At 36.8% G+C, this 18,550-nt stretch overlaps 1 protein-coding gene across 1 annotated transcript in view; it reads right to left on the reverse strand.

Moving 5' to 3' along the window:
• Positions 1-18,550, reverse strand: part of LOC150084044 (cubilin-like) — a 60,222-nt gene that overhangs the window by 14,997 nt on the left and 26,675 nt on the right. The window lies entirely within an intron of this gene.

The raw sequence follows: 18,550 nt of genomic DNA on the forward strand, positions 1-18,550 counted from the left end.
GAAACATGGATGTTTTATTATGCAGAAAAAAAATTTTGATCGATTAGTAAATCAAAAATAAAAACATCGCAGTGAATTAGTCATAACTGAAAAGCAGATGGAATGGATATTTTGAAGATTTTCAGAATTAAAAAAAATGAAAGAATAAAATAAAACGAAGAAGAAATGAAAGATGACTTCATACATAAGTGTGGGAGGAGCAGAGATGACTGTTAGAAAACAGGAACTAGCTGAGGCCCTAAAGGATATAAAAAGCCACGAAGGCAACAGACTCATTAGGGGTGATGACTGAAACGATAAAACCACTGGTAAGACGGAAATAAAGTGGGCGTGGAGATTTTTCAGCAGAATAAAAGATGAGAAACGGCCAAATTTAATTAATTTACAAAATACAAGTAACATTCAGGAGACATCATTGCACGGAGGGAGTAACAAATCTATGGACACAATGGATAAAATTTACAGGTGAACAATCGACGTTATGGACACGGAGGAGGCCAGAATTATGAGACGAATACAAAGTTCCTGTCCACTTTAAACAGAAATTACGTAACAACCCGCAGATTGGCGAAAGAGATATATCAAACAACGTATACAAGTATGAATTTTTATTTTCAAAAATAGAAAATTTAGCCATAGAGCGCCATGAAATACAATGGGTTGCCACTTTATTAGGTAACCTATCTAGTAGCGTGTTGAGCCTCCTTTAGCCTTCAAAGCAGCCTGAATTCGTCTAGGCATGGATTGAACAAGATGCTGAGAACGTTTGCAGGAATGGAGTACCGTGCAGACATGAGTGTGTCACGCAGTTCCTTGAGATTCGACGGAGGTGTAGGCCTGCAGCGAACAGCCCTTTGCAGCTCATCTCAAAGATGTTCAATAGGATTGAGATCCGTGGACTGAGCGGCCACTGCAGCAAAGAAAAGTCATTGTCATGTTCCCGGAATCATTCTATAGTGATTCGGGCTTTGTGCACCGGCGCATTATCCTGCTGGAAGTAACCATCTGACTGAGGATAAACTGTCAATATGAACAGATGCACTTGGTCAGCAACGATGTTTATGTACGATTTGGCATTCTGGACCCAACGTGTGCCAAGAAAACATTCCCCATACCATAACACTGCCCCCACCACCTTGCATAGTAGTCGTCAGACATGACGGGTCCATGGATTCATGTTGCTTTCGCCAAATTTTGAGCCTTCCATCAACATGATGCACCAGGAACTTCGATTCGTCAGACCAAGCAACTGTTTTCCAATCCTCGATAGTCCACTGTTGTTGTTACTGTGTCCACAGGAAGAGTGCTCTCTTGTTCTTCATTGATAGCAAACGTACGCGATGTGGCCGTCGGCTGTTGTAGCCCATTCGCGACAAAGTGCGACTAGTGGTCCGTTGAGAGATATTTTGTTATGCGCACCAAGGTTGTATTCTGACGTGATGTGCGACATTGTGGCCCGTCTGTTTGCTTGCACAGTTCTAGCCATCCTCCTCTGACCTCTCTCATCAACAAGCGATTTTCTTCCACAGGAGTGCCGTTCAGAAGATGTTTTCTGTTCGTTGCACCATTCTCGATAGACCCTTGGAACTGTGGTGCGTTAAAAGTTCAGGAGAACTGCCATTTCAAAGATGCTTTGTCTAGCACGTCTTGCACCTACTACCATACCACGTTCGAAGTCCGTTAGATGACTTATTTTCCCCATTCTTGCTACGGTTTGTACGCTTAACGGATACTAGAAAGGTTGTTATGCTGCATTTATATCCACAACTGTGGTCATGTGACTTGCAACGTTGTGGGACAAACCATTTGTGTACACAGCAGGGATATACCTAATAAAGTGGTAGCACAGTGTATGCAGATAGTGTAATAAACAAGTCCTAACTACGGCATATGTTCTGTGATGTCCTCTATAGGAATTTTTTCTTTTAGCAAATAAAACCTCGTATTTGTGGATGTTGTTGTTGTAATAGGATTTTAGGAGAATTAGCGACTAAGGTCATATTTCTCGTATGTTCTGAGGTCAATTTCTGTTTGTTGGACGAAAAACCGGAGTTTCCGAGAGAAAAAAACCACGGTACCGTCGCATGAGACCACCTAACTCGGCCACTTTGTGAAAAAGGGTCAATAAAAATTCCTCCCGTCATCGATGGGACTCGAATTCAAGTCTTTTCCACCCGGTGTGATGAGGACGGCGATCCTATCAACTGTGCTATCCACGAGGGCCGTATTGTGGAAGGGATCTCTTTCGTCAATTGGTCCACTCCTGCTTGTATAATTCCAATTTAAAATCGTTGGCATCTTTATAATTACTATGTATAACAAACAACAGTTTGTGGCAAAATATGTTACGCCAGGGTCGTTTTCTGGGATGAAATGGTTTCTGGCGACCAGATATTTTATTCCCACTGCCAGACAAATACAGCAAGATTCTTATGAGAATTTTTGTGATCGTTTGCCTAGCTAGCGAGCAACAGACGAGGCTTGTATGGCTTTTCCACCCAGAATGCAGATTTTTTTTTTATATAGTAAACAAGCGAATTGACCAAAGAGAAATTACAATTTACAGATACAATGTACTGACGTCTCGTATAAATCATGCAAAATACTTTTGGCCGTTGAGTGACCCTCTTTCTTCATGAAGTCCATTCCAGTCCTTTGTTCTTGAAAACAAAATAGATTCGAAAAACAGGCTGATCTGTTCATGGTCAATTGCGACTTGTCTTTTTGCGATTTTAAGGCAGTACATTTGCAATGGACCTCCAGCGGATCGCAGTTAGGATTTCACGCAATTTAAAGATTAATTCAGTTTTTCGTTGTTACTACAAATTATGTGAATTCAGTGTTGAGTCGTTCTATGTATTTTGCAAAATGTTTGGTTTTGTTTCATCCCAAAGATGTGCAATTCGGTTGGTTGATGTCGGCGTGCTCTACTGGCCACTGCATTGTTCTAATAGTATTCTTTTCATACAATACGTTCCCAATCTTTGCTTTATGATATGGAGTGTTGTCGTGTTTGAAGGTAAGGGACGTTTTAATAGAATTATCCCAATGTTGATACACAGAACCATCCAAAATATCAAAATAGGACATAGCAGTTATGGTTCCATGCGCCGCAGCTAACGTACCTAGTCCATACCACGAGAAACAACTCTAGACCATGCCACATGTTTATTCCATCTTCTGGACAAAATCGTTGTAGGATCAATGGCAAAATGAGGTAACCGGCCGTCTCAAGGAGCATCAGCTTCTGTCATTCAATATGTTATGCCTACCCAGTCTTTTCTTGGATCTAATGCCACCTTCGGACTTTCATTTGTTGAATGTTACCAATGGACTTTGAATTGTTAATTCTTGAATAGTACGCAGACATTTCTCCGATGATATCCGATTATCATTCCCTTCTGAAATGGGTTCATCATTCGGCATACACGTTTGAATCTGCACTAACCGATGATTACCTTTTAATCCAAAATTCTAATCCAATTTTAATCAAAAATACAGAATTTTAATCCAAAATACAGAATTTTAATCCAAAATACAGCAAGCAGCAGAAGAATCTCTTTTTATATTCTAGTGCTAAATCTGTTATTCGACTTCATGTAGGGCAGACTGATGAGTCGAAAACAGGTTTAGCACTAAAATATAAAGAGAAATTCCTCTGCTGCTTGCTGTACTTTGGATTAAAATTAAATTATTATGTTAAAGTCTTCCAAGAGTAACCCAAAATAACTCACGAAGAAAACCCTACTCCCTCCACATGATATCTAACTACAACGCCGATTGAAGAGACCTTTAGAAAATCCTCCAGTTATCAACGGATTCCAACCTAGACTCTCCAAACCCGTCTCAAGTGGCGAAACCACCATACTGCCACAGTGGACTGTATTTTTGATGGCTTAGATAATTGAGCTCCATTTATTTCTCTCATTGCTCGTCCAATCTCTTACATCGACACATGACAAATTTTGCAGTTAAAATCAACTTTCTAGCTCTTGATATAAAAGTCATAAAGTAATTAAAAACACTGAAATTCCTGATGAACTCGAGAGCAAATGAAAAACTATGGTGCTGCTGTGTGCAGATGTTCTTCTGGTCCATTGTCACTACATTAAATTAATCTTGGAAAAACAAAGCTAAGTGGAAAACGTTGAAGAGAAGCATGCGTAGAACAAATTACAGCCCTTTGGAAAGTTTTTTCTTGCTTGTTTAAGTAGAAACCTGTATTTGCTTTCCCTTATTAAACCACTCAATCGCCTTCCACTTCCCTCCTCCAATCGAAGGCGCACAAAACTACTGTAATAACTTCGGAGGAGTCGTTGGATTCTTGAAGAGCTTCATTGGTTCCAGTCGGTGGATGACGACAGATCGAAGCTATTAAGTTTTTTTTTTTTCTTCTTCTTCTTCTTTTCTTGTTCGCGCGCGTTTTCTGTCATTTTGTTTGCACGTGGTGGTCGTCGTGGGAACCTAGTGCATCCCCATGGAGATAGGAAAAAGCTGCGGACGACGTCTGTCTCCAGTGAAGCCGCAGCTATTTCGCGTTTGTGGACTCCAAAAGAGGCGTTTCTCTTCAAACCTGTAGCAACAACAAAAACGCAGTCGGAGCCGAAGAGAAATCTTAGTTCGAGAAGCTTCCGTTCCTTCCGCGCCATTAGTTTCCCGAAACGCTGTTGTCCACCAGTGATTCAAATCTGAAGAGTTCCCGCACCTGCGGACAACCCCTGCCGTGACTAAAGGTACAACCAACACACAGACAGAACTTAAATATTCGGACTCCACTTCTTGGTAGTTAGTGTTTAGAGGAAGGGGGGAGGGTTTAAGGCGATGGGGGGATAGAAGGGGGAATTCTTTGTAAGAGTACTACTGTATACATAGGACATAAATTAACAGTAAAACCGGTATGTGACTATTGTCATTCAGTTAGTAAATATTACTAACCCAAGGTGGCACCACTGTCGAAATCAGTTAGTAACAATGACTTCCAGTACCCATAAATTACATTTTGACCTTCAGTCACGTCCTCTTGCGTGGAAATTCCAAAGTGTAACTCCAACTGTAAGGGTCAAACTTCCCCCAAGAGAATTTAAAATTATAATTGATGAATTACAATAAAAAGGTGTATTTAATTTTAAATGTCTATGCAATATACACTGCCTAGCCACTTTATTAGACCTGTGAGCTAATAGCATATTGGACAACCGTTGAATCTAGAGTGTACAAGGTGTTGAAAAGTGACACGAGGAATATTCGACCATGCCGGTAATAAAACTATCCTTATTTCCTGGAATGATGTATACATGAATGAACTGACGAACAGGCATTCTCAGTTCATCATTCGATGGGATTGAGTTCAGTAGATTGGGCTGGACAGGGTGGATGCTTAAAGTCTTCCTTGTGTTATTCACAAAGAAGACTTCAAGCACCTGCACTCTTTTATACTTTTGATTCGGTGGATGATTGCATTGTCAGTTTGAAAATATTCCTATCATTAAAGTATTAGCGACAAAACACTAGTTGCAGAATTCCAAATTAGTGTAGCCTCTGTGGAGAGCATCATCCATCAACAATTGCATATGCGTAAAGTGTCTGCTAGATGGGTTCCCGGACTTCGACCCAGAAGAAGGAAAGGGCACAATATGAATATGAAATTTCGATGTCAGGAAAAGCAAGAGGAGTCACCATGGTTGAAACTTGGATCCATCATTATGATCCCGAAACTAAACAAATGTGAAAACAATGGAAGCATGCAGAATCATATCCCCCCCCCCTCAAAAAAGGCAAAAGTGCAACTAAGTGATGGCAAAGTGATACTATCAGTTTTTTTTGGGATCAGCATTGTATAATACATTACCTTCAAAAGGTAATGTGACGAAAAAATATTATTCCAGCCTCCTCATAAAGCTACTTGCTGCTATAAAAGAAAAAAGACAGGGACAGCTGTCAAAAGGTGTGCACCTTTTGACAGCTTTCCCTAATAATTCCCCCATGCATTCCTCGCGTGCCACAGTGAGGTGTGCCCACGAATGTGGGTTTGAAATATTGCGGCATCTTGCTTATTCCCCCAACCATACACCCTCGGATTTCTTCCTCCTTCCTGCTCTGAAGTTCTTCGTGGAAAACACTTTGCTGCTGATGAGGAGGTGATTTATGCTGCTGAGTCGTGGTTTGAAGGACAGTTAGAGGATTTCTACAAAACTGGCCTGTGGAAGTGTATTGAGATGTGGCAAAAGTGTGTCATATTACCTGGATTAAAACACCATGCATATCACTTTTCCCACATTTAGAAAAAGTGTAATACATAGTGTTTGTTTCAACCTTCTATCACAATTACTTCTGGGTGAATACAAATCTTTTTTGAACCCTCTCTCGTAGAGTTCTTCGTGGTATGGGTATTGATGTCTTGTGCTGTTCCCTCACAAGTTAATTTTTCTGAAAAGCAACGATACCGGTTGATAATGCGCTCCAGACATCAAGCACTGTAATCTATCTGAACAGTGTCGAAACTACATTAGAGATTGCCACCGCGGGGAACCCAAGGAGTCCAGGGGCCCTATGGTTTGGTATGGTGTATAAAATCACGTGAGAAGCGTTGGACAATTTATTTAAAAGAATTTACAATTTTACGGCCTTGTTCATTCATTGAAAATCAATTCCACTAGCCTTTCAATAATTGGCAAGCAGCCGGCCCCTCTGCTACAGAACCTGGTAAAGGCGCACCCACAATCATACGTATTTGGAAGTTCGTAAAATCCTGTCTGTTCTCCATGCTGGGGAACTGATTTAGATACTAGTCGGATCATGCGGAGTTTTCCTACACAAGTGACACACAAGAACTTACACTGACTTCGCATTCTAGGTACGTTAGAATTATATATATATGGGCCTTGTGTGCAGTACAGTTGGTATAATCATCGTCTTCCCTACATCGGGTGGAGAAGACTTGAGTTCGAATCTCGTTATATTTCAATTGTTTTTAAAATCCATTAAGAAATAAGTAAGACTGCATTACGAAAGTGTTGACAGTATATATTGCTTAATTTATGAAATCATGGAGGCTGAAATACGTATTGAATTTCATGCTCTGTTAAGTACAAAGTTTTACAAAACACCGAATGAATACTAAATTGGCAGGTATACAATGAAGGAAAAACAATTATTTTTATATATTTTAGTTTATCAAGTTAGTAATTAATTGGTAACAAGATAATTAGTTAAATACTTTTCACTAACCACGAAAAAATAAAAATAAAATTATTTAAGAAGTCAAAGTCTAACAGGTCTAAAATGTAATGCACTGCGTACATTAACTAACTTTCAGACTCTGGCTGAGTTAGTCGATGTCGGACAAAAATAACAAGCTGTTTTCGTTGTTTTGTTTTCCCTTCTTCTCATAGAATCATTGGTTTTTCATCCCATAAATGAATCAACCGGCCATTGAATGCATTGAAATTTTCCTCAATGGGTGGACTACATTCTAAGACAGATACCGCCTTTCGGTAATCATCAAAGGAAGCTAAAAATGTTTAAGCTCCAGTTGTAGAAGAGTTAAAATCTTTAATAATGGTAAATTTGAGGTATAATGTGAGAGGAATCCTTTTGAATTTGGCAAGAAAAACAAACTGTGTGCTCATCTAAAGAACACACGCACGTACGAACAACACTTTAATCCTGGGAGTTTGCTACTTCCTCTAAATCCTACCCTCCTAGCTAAACAACTCTACGAACGTGACGAGAGATGGTCATGTTGCTATGACAACGTTCGCGTAACAAAAGATAGACAGGATGAGCCAAGATTTCACCATCAGCTGAAAATTGCTTATTTGGTAAAGGCTCATTAGCTGTGGCTTGCGGTCAAAGCGCACAAATGATGGGATAATGAGTTGGGGTTCCAGCCACGACACATTCTCTGAACTTATTTTAATTGATGTCTGATGTTTCAAAGTCTCACTAAAGGCGTTCCTATGTTAAGTCGATGGTATTTAACTAGGCCTATCGAATAATGCTACATTTACTGCCTTTGTAAAAACAAAAGCATGAGTTGGAGATGGTTTTAATCACTGATTTATTGTGGAATTTGAATTTTGGAGATGATTAATGGGTGGTAAATTTGTTAACAGGAACCATGTACATAGAAACTTTCTCAATAATCAGCAGCGCACTTATATGGGTTTGTATTAGCACCTTATTTGTATTTCAGTCTGCTGCGCGTTCACTGCATTTCTAATCAAAATGCAGATGCAAGGATTTTAAGAATACACACACACGTACATGGAACTTTCTCTTGGAGAGGTCGCCAAACTACCGAACGCTTTCTCCGCCACTTGAACGCTAATCAAACGATCTTCCACGAGAGCTACTGATTAGATTATACCCAACACCTTCATGTAATTAAAAGGTTACATGATTCGGGTCTGGATGACTTGCAAGTAATAACATTAGCTTCGAAACTATCCATCGATCAGCACGAATGGTAGGTGCTAACGTTATAGGAATCCTTCCCTAATGTGCAGAAGACGTTCAGATCTTACTTCCTCAACTTTTGCTCGTATTGACAGTTTACTAAATAGCATACAAGTGAAAATGCGCCTAATTTAATAACACATAAAAGGAAAATGGATTACGGTGTGGTAATTCGGATTTTCTTAATCTAGGAATCGGTAAATGCGATTAGTTGCTTTCACTCAAGCTTCTTAGCAGTGACAATGGCGCCCTCTTCCTCAAAGTTGTTTGTTCTTATATTAAAACATAGATAGCATTTAAAGATTGAATTAGTCGATTCAATCTTTAAATGGTTCCCCTTCTCCCAAAGTTATCAGGTTGTTCGTTTTTTAAATATTTACAATATTTATTATTAAAATTCAGAGATTAAGTGATATAAATATTAATTTATGTTGACTAATATTATTTTATATTATACATAAATAATATAAAATCATATGAATAATATTATTTATAATTATATAAGTATTTTAATTTTAATAAATGTGAGTTGAATATTAATTTAATTTACGAAATACACTACTCAAATAAATTGAAGAGAAAAACTTTCAGGATCGGATTGCCCCAAACTGATCTATGATAGTCTCAGAGAAAAAAAAAAAAAAATTGTACCTTGTTACCTAAGCAAAACCTACTGTATTTTGGATTTCAGTACAATTGCACAATATTTTTAAGGTATTTTATGTTAATAATGCTTTACAAGGGCACGATAATTCTTATGAGAAATTCAGGAAGTGGTCGTTTCCCCCAAATCTTGCCTAAATCCACGACAACCATTGATAGATTGCAGACTGGTCATACTCAGTGGAATACAGAATGCATTCCACTGAGTGTGACCAGTACATAGCAAATGTGCTTGTAGGGCAAAAGTGCCATCATTTAACCCTGCAGTCGATTTAAAAAGCCAGAATAATCAGAGAAAATGCAGTAAATTCCGTTCATCGTTATGTCACAAAGGGATAACCGCCATTTGAGTTTAACTCATATAAACAGATGGCTTAGTGCTAAGAAATTACAAATGTGATTTCTCTACAACCACAGGAAGACGACGCGTATCAAGTCTGACCACACAAAACAGTTTTAGTCAAAGAGTGGTTTATGCCTTTGACCAATGGCTTACGCTTCACAGATCGCATATCGCTGCAGTATCAGCAGGGCTGGCTGAAAAACATTGTGGTCGTTTACAACCCGATTATCTACAAGTCCTTGTCCAGTGCAAAAGTGGGTGGGACCCACAACAACCTTTCTCTTTAAGCTGAGATTGCAGCAGTTTGTTGAGATGGACTGATGGGCTGAGGAGGTATTTACGTTGGCAGCAGTACTGGCTACTACTTCATTGGGAATGGAAAATTAATAGGTCAGAAGTATAGAAATGAAATCTGACATCAATAGTACTTCCATAATTTTATGTCACAGAAACTGGGAAATTAAATTTCATGATAATGCCCTACCTCCTGTGGTTCAGCTTGTTCATAGACTTGCCATCTTGCTCTTCTGACTTTAACTTGATTGAGGGCTTTACAAACTGAGCAGATATAGTGCTAATCAAACTGGATCCCCGTAACTCCCATCAGCGAGAGAATGTGCTCTCAATTAGGGAGCCAAGAATTCCCAAGATTTCCTGGAAAAATTGATCGAATCGATGCCGATTACTTTATCAAGGAGGCGCAAATTTTTAAGTTTATTAAATGCTAATTATATGTTAAATTCAAACATTTAATAAATACTTAATCTTCTATATTACAATAAAAATAGTGAAAGTATAGATGTTGTAAATAAAACACAGCTACTCCTCACAGCCAATGAAGTTTCCAACTATTTGAGATAATACGGTTTTATATTTATATATTACAAATCTATAGTCTGCTTCTTTTTTTTCTAGTATACGTGGATCCCGTCTCTTTGAAAAAAGAATAACAACTGCTGTAGATCATGGGAATGGGCCCAGGGATGAGTAGTTCGTGGGGGGGAGTATTTCTTTCCGGTTTACTCCAGTGATTCCAAAACATTTGTCGTTCGAGTCTCATTTGGATTTAAAAGAAACAACTGTATTCGGGGCTCACCTAAAGTGATTACCACTGAACATAATGTATTTATTTATTTTTTTTCCTTAAACTTGTGGCACTCTTGAAGAAGGCTGCGGCTTATCAAGGTGCAGGGGCACCGCGTGAAAACTACCGCTGTCTACTCTTGCAATAACGCACTCATCAGAAGCATATACACCACGTTGCACATGGATCTGTTCCTGTCTCTGTGTATATTTTCGTATTTTTGTCTAACATCTGTGTTTTTACTTGATGCATTTTGGACTTGTTTGGACTTGAAAATTACCGTGTTTCGCCAACCGCGGTTGTACCAAACACGATGCTTTTGGGGACTATCTCTGTAGGTTGGCGAGGAAATATTGTATTTAAAAATGTGGCTTGTTATAGAGAAAATAATAAAAAAAATCTCTTGATTTAATTTTAAAAGAAACTTTTCCATAAACGACATCGGGATTTATCGAGAAGTTTTAATACCAGCAGTGATATCTATAAGACTGATTGAAGAAGATACTTAAAGAACTTTAAGAAAAACAAAAAACTTAAGAACAAAAGCAGCGCACTTTGCTAAACTGCATCTGTATGTATATGACCGTTTCTTTTTTCGTCAACCACCGAAGTTTGTTTTTCCCGCTGCAGTGACAGTTAGTAAATAGCTTTCTGTTTGCAAATCACTTCAGATTCGTTCAAATCCATCCCGTTCTAGTAGCCCTCATAAGCCCTTTAAACGACATCTGAATATTTGAAATAGCAGCTAGGCGCAATTACAGACCTTGCTGCCAAAGCACATTACACTAATACCTGTCTGTCATACCGAGCGGTTAGCTCACTGATTCATTTAAACTAGGCGCTCACTACTCCAAACGGGATGCTCTGTTCTCGTTGCTATGGTGACCAGCGACAAGGATAAAAGAGAACGCTCCGGTCTGTGGTTAAGGAGAGCTCTTAATCGTCCATAGTTGGTGGGTTACAACACTGAAACGGTTTCAAGTAGGCTTTCAATAAAGGCAAGGCAGAATCGAGTTTTACCATTCCTCTTTATTTCAACGATACATTCGTGCTGGACGGATTCTTTCAGACTGTAGTATTGACCTTCCCCTCTAGGAAAGTAACCCAAAGTTCTATACACATACAAAAGCTGGAAATTCAATTTATTCACACTGATAAGCAGATCGGAACAGATATGAAAGTCACCTTTAAGAGAATCACGTACGAAAGTAGATCCATTGTGTTAGCAAAAGCCAGGCGACTGCTTTTATCAAAACTATTCTTGCGGGATAATAAAATGGTGTCTCGCCGTCTCTCCTTTCTAATTAAATTGTTACTAACATCAATCACACCCATCTCATTACAGTGGGACATGGGTTGTTTTGGTGACTGTTTCAGAATGAACACTAAGGTGACAGACTCGTATTTGTAAATTGCATATGTTCAACGATCGGTTTCCTGTTTTCTGGATGAAAAACTCAATTTTCTGAGAAATAAAATATGAAAATTCTGTTTATATTCTCCCAGACCGACGAAATCGGCCATAGTTTAAAGAAAAAAATTGTAAATACTTCCCTGGCCCCTCAACAAGATTCGAAACTAGGCCTGTTCCACAATGGTGTGGAAGAACGGCAGTCATAACCACCATGCTAAACAAATGAAAATAATACGGGTTGAATTATTTTAATTTTGCATTAATTTTAATTTAAATATTTTAATTGTTTTAATTTTCTATTTTTATCAACTACTAGTCTCAGCATAGCAAAGAAACACTTAATAATGTTGCCATTTTGAAGAGCGAATTTTGTTAGCGTAGTTCTATTTTTTATTATTTTTTTCCCCTTTTTTTCCATTACGAGGGCAGCGTGTTTCGTTTACAAGATAAAGTGTTCCAATAAAGTTTCAGCTGTTGGCAACTCTTATGCTGCTCATAACCTATCATAGTGTCATTTATCTTCGATGACACTTCGGTTAATGTACTCCTTGGTAGATTTAATCATAGAATTTATTAAATTTGCTTATCGATTTTTAATCATTAGTTCTCTTTCGTGCTAATAACAGCTGCAGCCATTTACTAAAGCGTGAAAATAAAAAATTACGTTGAGGGGCAGCACTGTGCGATCGAATTCCAAATAACAATTCTCGCGAGACATCGCGCGTGCTTCGTTACAAAAAAAAACGTCGTTTGGAGAATGATATTAAATGGAGAGGTTATTATGCAACGAATTTGTAACCTTGTGAGATAAAAATGTATTATTTCAGTAATATTTATTCCTGCAAGATTAAAAGAAAATGCATTTGTCATCGAGGGAATCCGTATGTTGTATGTTTATATTTTCGTTTCTAGTTTAATATTATATATAACCTTTTTTTTGCTTTAATATAATCTTCCTTCATTGAATAGAATAATATGAGTAAAAAAAAAAAATGGATTCCCAATTTAAACTTAAAAAAACCAAAACAATAGCCATTTTATATTTCATGAAATATCTGCGAATATATATATATATATACACACAAAATGTTACAAAATTTAAAATAAAATTATTTAGTAAGGAATTTTTTCTGAATTTACACAAAACTGGCTAATCGAAATTAAATAAGACATGTACCCTGGTTTATGATTATGTATTTATATATTCTTTCTATCTTTTCTGTGCTATTAGTTGTAATTCATTTAACCTCATATTAATTACGTAATATACATTAATTTTTACTTAATTTACTACTTTTTATACAAGAAAGTCATTTATTAATTAAATATTGTTTATTCTCTAAAAGTCTAAAAATGTATTTTATTATATATATAATTACTTGTAGATATTTCATGAAATATAAAATAAAATTAATGAAATACAAAAATTACTTTTAAATAGTGTATTAAAGAAAATATATGAAGAACATAAGAAAAATAATAAAGAGAAAATTAAAAAAAAGAAGCGAACATAAAATAAAATGTAAAGGCAAGTTTCGGTAGCTGCAACGTATTTGCATACCTCACGTTGCTTACATAAAAGGATAAAGGAAATTGGTGTGCAGAATTTCCAAGTTAAGTAAGATACGAATATAAAGAAAATCAGCGCTTAAGAGCAACAAAAAAGGGGGGGGGGGATATTTATGTATATATGAAACGAAATTAAAATACATAAAGTAAGAATACGTTAACAGAATAGCCAAACCAAATAAAGATGCGAATACAAAGAAAACCAATAAAAACCATATCAATGAGGAGGGAAGAGGAAATTATTTCAAAATAGGGGTGTTGTAAAGGGAATATACTGTATTTCTAAAGTAAAAGTGATAGCCTGTTCGTCTTTTTTTTTTTTTTTTTTTGTACTTTCATCCGTTATTGTTTTCTTTATTGTATTATTTATTCAAGATTATTTTTCAATTTATAATATATGTGTGCATATATATTTTTATTTCCCCCCCCCTATATTTCATCTTCTGGGGTTGTTTGATGGTAATCATTTTTCAACATTTAATTTTTGTCATATTTAAATAAAATGAATAAAATTTTGAAACAAAATTATAAATAAATAATATTTATTTATAATTATATATTACAAATAAAGTAAAATTTTTAAAGCTAAAACTTTTACAATTTCAGTTCTTTTAATAATTTTTTTTATTAGAAGAATTTTTTTCCTGAATAAAATAATTATTTGTCTTTTAAGAAAATCCGAACCCGAGTTGGAGCAATATAATTTTACAGAATTTATCTCACTCTACGTTAATTCGAGATCATTTATTTATTTTTAACTCATTTCTATGTTAATATATATATATATATTTTTTAATCTGATTATCCGATACAGTATAATACAAAATAACCTGTTTTCGCAACTAGAATTTCGTAAGCCTTAACAGATACCACAGTAATGGCAAGGCCTTAAAAAAAAAAAAAAAAAAAAAAGAGGGCAACGTCTTCCCAATAATTGAAACTGACTGAAGCAAGTTTAAAAATAAATGTATGGATTATCCATCTGAAAATTGCTTCAAAGTAGAAAAAGAGATCAACAGCGAATTGTGTTTTAATGGTTTGTGGACATGAGACGTACGAACACGATTGGTATTAGAAGCGCTACAGCAGCTCAGAAATTGCTAAGAAAATTGCCAAATAAAAAACAAAAATAACATAAATGAAAGACGAATAAAAAAGGAATTATCTACTTCAGCGAAATTCCCGATTACAGTAGCATTTTATTTATTTATTTATTTTTTTATACTCGAAGTCAGTCTGTTGTCTACCCTCCCTCTAACAAACAAAAAAAAAAAAAAAACTTTCTCTAGTGGTTTCCTCAACGCAGCTAGTTTGACAGTATAACGGGGTCTGGCATGATTTTTTTTCACAGGTTAATATATTAACATCGTATATGAATGGGAATATTCATATATTCCCTCCCGCTTATTGGAGGAAAATGGAATTTGAGATTTTATAACGTGAATTGGGTGGAAATTGTTAGAAAAAAACAAAAGCATAAATGAATAAGTAATATATATATAAAAAAAAAAAGACTTCTGAGGTTTAAAGCCTTATATTTCTCAAAGTACTGTACTTGCTAAAAGCAGTTTAAATTGCGGAATATACCTATAAGCATGTGCTTGAGGTATCCGCTAGATTTGCATAATCGGATGGTTTGAATTTGTGCCACTAGTTGTTAGTGTTCGTGCTGTTTATGCCTCATGATGGCATTCATAGGAGTGCAATGTATGTGAGTTAGTGAGGCTTTGATCCAAGTGCATGCAGCGATGCAATGGTGAAGTTGCGCTACGGAAATATCGACGTGTGCATAATCTCCTTCGTGGTCCATGGTCCATTAATAGCAATTTAAATAAATTTATTTAAATGTGTGCCAGCAGCGCTACATGTTGTTATCTATTCAGGTCATACCACTTTTGACCCTAGCGTTGGAAAAGGCCTGCATTAGAATTCTGTCAATGATGCGAGAATTTTTATAGTTTTGTGTTTAATTATTTTATTATTTTTTATTTTTTTCACAACGTAGCTAAGTCAGTAGGTCTCAGGCGAGAGTGGCATGGTTCTATCTCCAAGAAACTCAGGCTTTTCCATCCAGCAAAATAGGCAAATCGCCCATGCTGTAGACACAATATATATTGACGCCTCATAACCTTAGTTACTTTGACGCTTACCACACGCAACAAAAACAACAACGTATACCTCTTTGGAAGGACGACAGGCAACGGGAACAAACGGTACTTCGCCACACACGCACATTGGTCGACAGGTCAACAAACATTTTCCTAACAGGATAATTTCCCCTTCACGTTCGTCGGATTTCATACTAGCGAATTTCAGATTATGGAGTTACTTATAGTCCAAAGTTTAAACAGGGGACCCCTGTACGTAGAAATGTGTGCATCAGCTGTTTAATCGGTGATGAGCCGTATTTTAACGGACTTTAATATACAAGGAATTTTGTAAAGTTTGCATTGGTAACCGTTTTCTGGCAGTCGTTTTGTGTGTCAGTTTGTTTATTTGATTTATTTGGTCATCGTGCATCTGGTGGCTTAATGCAATTATGCAACATGTAGACATGTGTATAGGGCGGTACCTAGAACGTCTGTTCAACTCTGCCTCGTGTCTCTGTGAAGAGCAGAATCAACTGTAAATGGGCCAGAAATGTGTTGGTGTAGGTTTGTGGGCATTCTGTGTGTGTTTTGTTGTTATGTTCTGGCCGCTTGGCTACTCAGAAGCATCATTCATCTGGACAGATGATTCTAGGTACTCCTTCACGCCACGGGAAGGTGGGCCAGTTCCAGTAGAGCACGTAATGTCTCAAAAGAGACTATGACCTGCCTAGTGATACCAAAGGGTAGGCCAGGATCCTCTGGGGCCCATTCCAGAGGAAAAGAAAGGAGCAAGAGAGGAAAAAAAAAAAAAAAAAAAAAAAACCAACCTGCGGTGCTGGTTAAAATAAAATAAAATATAATTTAAAAAAAAAAAACATTAATGCAAAAAAAAAAAGACGTTGGGATAAAAAAATAATAAAAAAACAAGAAATAATAAAATTAAAAAAATAATAATAATAAACAAATAATAGAAAAAGAAAAGAGACTGGTGCTGATAAATAAAAAATAAAATAAAAAAAACGGATGCAAATATAATACTCGGGTAGTCAGAATTTCAAACTCTTTCCAACAAGTACTTGGAGAGGCCTTACATGTTTTGGAGTTGACAGGTGGCGCCATTGTTGCATTCTAATTGAATTCCATTACGTTGTCATCGATAAATTAACTTTCAGTTTGGGTTGCCTGTACATGTATTCTGAATCACGCTGTACAAGTCAGTGAACCATAAGATGGGTAATATTTTTCAAACTTGGGAGAATGGAAAGAATTAGAATGGGAAAATAGAGGGTGCGTGATAATACACTGGCCATTTTTTGAACAAGGACCATTCAGTTATTTTTATTAAGTACTTTTTAAGAAGTTAAATTCAAATAGTTATCACAAAAAGTGGTGGAGAGCAACAAACATGACAGGGCAAGATGAAAAAAAATATATCTGCGGGTGTGCTAATTTATTTAGTTCGAGGCCTCAAGGGCCATGCACTTTTTCATGAAATTTAACAAGCGTGAACTATAATTATACCCTGGTTTTTTGTGGACAGTTAGATATATCTACAAACGTCTTGTAGTCAAAATGCCTGTTTTGTCCCATGATAAATACCGGTTGCCCGTTAAAATTTTGTACTTTTCCTGTAGTGAAATTGTTTTTGACTCGAACAAAGAGTACCTTTTAACCTAAAAAAAATTGGTATATCTAGTGCAAAGACTCCAGATATCTGTCTGGCGACCTATCTCAAAAAGTTAATTGGCTTTTGTCTGTAAAGCCCTGCGCAAGCAGACAACAGCCAAATGAGTATCATCAGTCATTTAGAGAAACCTATCCTCCAAATGTACTTAGTCGTTGAATTAGCATTCAAATTCGCATTCGAGTAGCAATGTGTTATGTGCATTTGGAATAATTAAACAGCTAAGTGTGTTTAATCTTTTGTTTTTTACTACTCCATCCTTCCACAGTTCTTTTGTTTTTGCGATAAAGCAGCGAATCTGTCATCGTATTAAATCTGTTTGCCTATTTTTTCTGGATGAAAACCCCGAGTTTACGGGAAAAAATATATTCTTCCGAAACAGACTAACTCGACAAAAAAAAAAAAAAAAAAAGCTCACAAAAATTCTTTCTGTCTAGACCAAAATTGGTTGTTGAAGAGTTTTAGGCGCATCAGCAACTTAGGCATATTGCGCCTTATATAATGTCTATAAATTGCTTGTGCGTGTGTTCTACGGTCGATTCGTTAGACGAAAAACTCGAGCTACCCACGTCTGAGACCGACTAACTCAGCCACTTTGTGAAAAATACCCATGAAACTTCCTGAGTTCGCATCCATTGAGAGGATGCGAACTCAGGTCTTTTCCATTCGCTGTGGAGGTGGACGGCGATTATACCAACTGTTGCTACCCACGAAAGTGTCAAGCCCAAATTGGGATTCGACATGATGGTTACAATCTGGATTGTAATTATCATGTCGGAAGTACAGAGATTATAACCATTTTCCTACCTGGGAGGTCTCCAGTCCAGCCTGTTTATAGTATTATATCACGAGATATCCATTCATTCACTGTATATGTAAAGTGCACTCAGTTTATACTAATCATTCCCCATATGCTGCTGTTAAAATTTTTAGAATAACTATAAAGTTAGCATAAATTTTCGATCTGTGTGGCTTGCACGAACCCACCATAAATTAGCCAGGATAGACAAAAACAATAACAGCCAGTACAATTCTCTCGACATTGTCGCAGTGTATATCCCACCGGTTCCAGATGCACAAATAATTTATGAACTCCTCAATTGGCTGCTTAACTATCTCCATTCATCACTGAAACATGCCGTGTTTCGGGATTTCAATATCCCGAATACTCAAGGGAACCCCAAGAGGAGACTGAGTCAGCGTCTAGGTATATTAGGTCTCAAACTGGTTTGCACACCACCCATGA

The sequence above is a fragment of the Mastigoproctus giganteus genome, chromosome 6, assembly GCF_048544385.1.
Source record: "Mastigoproctus giganteus isolate SK-2022 chromosome 6, ASM4854438v1, whole genome shotgun sequence".
Lineage (NCBI taxonomy): Eukaryota > Metazoa > Arthropoda > Arachnida > Uropygi > Thelyphonidae > Mastigoproctus > Mastigoproctus giganteus.